Source organism: Acinonyx jubatus, chromosome B3 (genome assembly GCF_027475565.1).
Source record: "Acinonyx jubatus isolate Ajub_Pintada_27869175 chromosome B3, VMU_Ajub_asm_v1.0, whole genome shotgun sequence".
Lineage (NCBI taxonomy): Eukaryota > Metazoa > Chordata > Mammalia > Carnivora > Felidae > Acinonyx > Acinonyx jubatus.
In genome coordinates, this window is record NC_069386.1 from 81952592 (window position 1) to 81957750 (window position 5159).

Here is a 5159-nt window from a genome sequence, read left to right on the forward strand (position 1 = left end):
ATTTTTTCATGCTTGGAAAAGACTTTATGGCATACCTCAGAGATAATGTAGGTTCAGTTCCAGACCACTGCAATAAAGCAAATATCACAACAAAGTGAGTCAAATGAATATTTTGGTTTTTCAGTAAAAGTTAGGTTTATACTACACTGTAGTCTACTAAGTATGCAATAGCATTATGTTTAAAAAAACAATGTACCTACCTTAATTTATAAATAATTTCTTAAAAAATTAAGTACATAAGAAATACTTTCTTGCTAAAAAATGCTAACCATCATCTGAGCTTTCAGTGAGTTTTAATCTTTTTGCTGGTGGAGGGTCTTTCCTCCATGTTGGTGACTGCTGACTGCTGACTGTTCAGGTTGCTGAAGGATGGGGTGGCTGTGGCAATTTCTTTTTTTTTTTTAATTTTCAAAAACTACTTAAAAATATGGAACGCTTCACAAATGTGCATGTCGTCCTTACGCAGGGGCCATGCTAATCTTCTCTGTATCTTTCCAATTTTAGTATATGTGCTGCCAGAGCAAGCACTGGCTGTGGCAATTTCTTAAAATAATACAATAATGAAGTTTGCCACTTGGTTGACCCTTCCTCTCCAACGATTTCTCCATAACATGCAATGCTGCCTGGTTGCATTTTACTCACAGAACTTCTTTCAAAATTAGAGTTCTCTCAAACCCTGCTGCTGTTTTATCAACTAAGTTCTAAATCCTTGGTTGTTGTTTCCACAATCTTCACAGCATCTTCAACAGAAGATTCTACCTCAAGAAACCACTTTCTTTGCTCCTCCACAAGCAACAACTCCTCACTTGTTAACATTGTATCACGAGATTACATCTGCAGTTACTCCTTCCACTGAAGTCTTGAACCCCTCAAAGTTATCCATGAGGGTTAGAATCGACTCTTCCAAATTCCTGTTAATGTTGATGTTTTGACCTTTTCCCATGAATCACAAATGGTGTCCAGAATCGTAAATCCCTTCCAGAAGGTTTTACAATTTACTTTACCCGGATCCATCAGAGGAATCACTGTCTATGGCAGCTGTAGCCTGATGAAATGTATTTCTTAAATAATAAGACTTGAAAATCAAAATGACCCACAGGCTGCAAAATGGATGTTGTGTTAGCAGACATAAAACAACATTAATGTCATACATCTCCATCAGAGCTCTTGGCTGACCAAGTAACTTGTCAATAAGCAGTAGTATTTTGAAAGGAATCTATTATTCTGAGCAGTAGGTCTCAACAATGGGCTTAAAATATTCAATAAGCCATGTTGTAAACAGATGTGCTGTCAACCAGGCTTTATTGTTATTTATAGAACATGGGCAAAAGAGATTTAGCGTAACTCTCAAGGGCCCCAGGATTTTCAGAATGGTAAATAAGCATTGGCTTCAACTTAACATCACCAACCGCATTAGCCCCTACCAAGAGAGTCAGCCTGTCCTTTAAAGCTTTAAATCCAGACATTGACTTCTCCTCTTTAGCTATGAAAGTCCTAACTGGACTCTTCTTCCAATAGAAGGCTGTTTCATCTACATTGCAAATCTATTGTTTGGTATAGCCACCTTCATTAATTATCTTAGCTATGTCTTCTGGAGAACTTGCTGCTTCATTCTGTACTTTGATGTTGTAGAGATGGCTTCTTTCCTTAAACTTCATGAAGCAACTCTTCTCACTTCAGATTTTTCCTTTGCAATATATTCACCTCTCTCAGCCTCCACAGAGTTGAAGATTTGGCTGAAGGTAATGTTGTGGCTGGTTTGATCTTCTATCTAGACCACTCAGACTTTCTCTGTATCAGCAATAAGACTGTTTTGTCTTATTATTCATGAGTTCACTGGAGTCACACTTCTAATTTCTCCCAAGAACTTTTACTTTGTACTCACAACTTGTCCCATCTGGCATAAGAGACCTAGCTTTCAGCCTATCGTGGTCTTTGACATGCCCTCCTCACTAACCTTAATCATTTCTAGCTTTTGATTTAAAGTAAGACATGTGCGATCTCCCCTTCACTTAAACCCTCAGAGGCCTTTGTAGGGTTATTAATTGGCCTAATTTCAATATTGTTATGTCTCAATGAGTAGAGGCCAGAGGAGAGGGGGAGAGATGGGGGAAGGCTGGTTGCTGAAGCAGTCAGAACACACACAACATTTATTAATTTAAGTGTGCCATCGTATATGAGCGTGATCCATGGCACTCCAAAACATTTACAATAGTAACATCAAAGATCACTGATCACAAATTACTATAATAAATATAATAATGAAAAATTTGAAACACTGCGAGAATTACTGAAATGTGACACAGAGATTTGAAGTGAGCAAATGCTATTGGAAAAATGGTGCCGGTACCCTTGCTCAAATCAGAGTGGCCACAAACCTTCAATTTTTATTTGTAAAATTTTTTAACTTGGTACTCTGCACTGACAGCAGTAAGCCTGATGCGGGGCTCAAACTCACAAACTGCGAGATCATCACCTGAGCTGAAGTCAGATACTCAACCAGCTGAGCCACTCAGGTACCCCCAAACTTCAATTTTTAAAAAAACACAGCATCTACAAAGCACAATCCAGCAATAAAACAAGGCGGCCTGTACTTAAAATTAGAAAGCCTCTCACCTGTGTTTTCTGTAATGCATTTATGGTTTCTTTACATTTATATCCATTTAGAATTAATTTTGTGTAAGGACTGTGGTAAGGATTCAGTTTAATTCATTTTCCAGAAGACTTGCCAGTTGTCCTGCAATAATTTATTAAATATTTTGTATTTTCCTTACCAATTCAAAATGAGATGATCAAATTTTATTTATTTTTATGTTTGAGTATATTTCTATGCTCACTATTCAATTTCATTAATGTATCTATTCTTACATCAGTACCAAACTATTTTAATTATTGCACCAAAACTACTTGCCTTATACCTGCTTTTTCCTTGCCTATTCTCATTGCCAAGTTTTAATAGTTCTTTCTTTGTTTTATCCCCCTAGTGAACTTCAGTTCCCTGAGAGCAGGAACTGTTGCTTAAGCATTTTTATTAGCCTCGACAATTTGGCTGAGTATTCATTTTTCTTAGTGGCTTTCCATCTTGCTTCCCCACCCCACAGTACCTTACACAAAGCAATCACTCAGCAAACATTTATTAAATTTTAAGTGTTAGAGGGGGAAGAGCAAGACGTTCCAAGATAAGAGACGGAAATCAAGAGAGTGAATTCATGACAGCCTAAGCAGACAGCCCCAGTGGTAGTATGGAAGACAACGGGGATGAGAAGCAGTCCCAGCCAGGATGTCAGTCTGTTCACCAGAACACCGGTGTTGTTGATGTCAATCAATCAGTCCTGGTGCTTGATCAAGTGCTTTGGTCAACAGATCTTGATGACTGAAGGAATGACTGCCTTTGTCAACCAATTCTGTAACGGACGAAGAACTGACTACCCAGAGCCTCCTGCATTTTCTGAAGAATGGCTCTCACTGTAAAGCACTGTGACTTAGACACGTGCCTCATCACCCTGAGAAGTTCTCTCCCTCTCAGAGTAGCCTCCCACAGATTGATGAATTGCCTCTGTTGAGAAGTTGTATATTTATTGCCATAATTCTGCCATAGACCGCAAAGTTTTACTGGCATCGCCCTCAGAACCTAGGGATAATCCACATGTAAGGATCTGGGGTGAAGCCGCCAGCCAAGAGTTAAGCTCCCAAAACTAACACAGAATCATCATTTTCCAACATTTGCATTCACCTTAAATTGTTAAAATTTCTTATTTCCAATCACGTGGAGAGTCTGATTCAGGATGTCGTCGTGGGGTTGAATATGTATGTCTAACAATCGCACTTGATGATTACCAGTTTGGGAACCACTAACATAATGGATGAGATTAATCTAGATAGAAATGGGTTGTATAAGAGACTGAGGAAGCACAGGAGTCCAATTAAGCTAATTAGGGTGTATCCTTAAAACAAGAATGTAACTAAAGAAAACCAACCTAATTATTTACACTGAGATCCATTTTTGAAAACAAACAAAAAACCTGTGCTGATAGAAGAGTATGTGTTAGACTCAAGTCTAAAAAATAAATCAGAAACATGTGTCAGTATTATTAAAGCGAAGGAATGAATGAATGCACAGACCAGCCAAAGCAAATTTTCAGCTCTCCTTCGCTAAGAGAATTTCAGAAAAGTTCTGGCCATGGCAGTTGTCAGAATTAAGTACACAGCTGGCCAGGATGACACCTTTAAAATATAATCATCTTGGGGCACCTGGGTGGCTTAGTGAGTTAAGCATTTGACTCTTGGTTTCATCTCAGGTCATGATCTCATGGTTCGTGGGTTTGAGCCCCACATCAGGCTCTGTGCTGATGGCATGGAGCCTGCTTGGAATTCTGTCCCCCTCTCTCTCTCTGCCCCTCCTCTCCTCTCTCTCTCTCTCTCTCTCTCACTCTCTCTCGCTCTCTCTCTCTCAAAAATAAATAAACATTTAAAAATTTTTAAAATAAATAAAATATAAAACTCATCTGAATGCAGATGTTTCAACACGGATTACCTTTGAAAAGACCTTTTAGTTATAAGTCACATTTATGACTTTGGGCAAGCTGCTTACATGTGGGGGCCTGTTTCCTGCCTATGAAATAAGGTCAGATTGTTTCTGAGTCCAGGTAATCTGTAAATTCTCCTACAGGCCTCAAATTCTTTGGTTCTATGATGTGACCATCTCTTACCTGATGCACACACAGGGACCCCTGCTGCTATCACCAGCCTAGAATCTTGTGGCCCCACGTCTTCCAGTCCTTCCCTAAGACAAGAAATGTGGCAGCCTGAGGTTTCAGTGGGGCCAATTCCTGCAGAAGGCTTAGGCTCATCTACAGATCACCGTGTGATCTCTGAGGGGGTTTCTGGTATATGTGCCAGTGACATGCCTTGGTTTCACATCACCCCTTCCTTTCCAATAGGTATCGTCCCTTAAGGGCTGGATGAGCAACACCTCACTTAGCAAAGACCCCGAGGTTGAAGGTGAATGTGATTTTCTACATCTTCACAGGGCCTCTGTTCACCAATAATTATCTAGGCAAAGATACTTGTCATTAATGGTCTCTAAAACAGGGGCACCTGGGTTGGTTAAGCGTCTGACTTGGGCTCAAGTCATGATCTCATGACATGGGTTCAAGCTG

General features: G+C 39.6%; 1 non-coding gene across 1 annotated transcript; it reads right to left on the bottom strand.

Annotated features, from left to right (window-relative positions):
* Nucleotides 1-421: 421 nt before the first annotated feature.
* Nucleotides 422-528, bottom strand: LOC113601718 (U6 spliceosomal RNA). Its single transcript, XR_003422992.2, has one exon. It is a non-coding gene; the product is annotated as a U6 spliceosomal RNA (small nuclear RNA).
* Between the last annotated feature and the right edge of the window lie 4631 nt (nt 529-5159).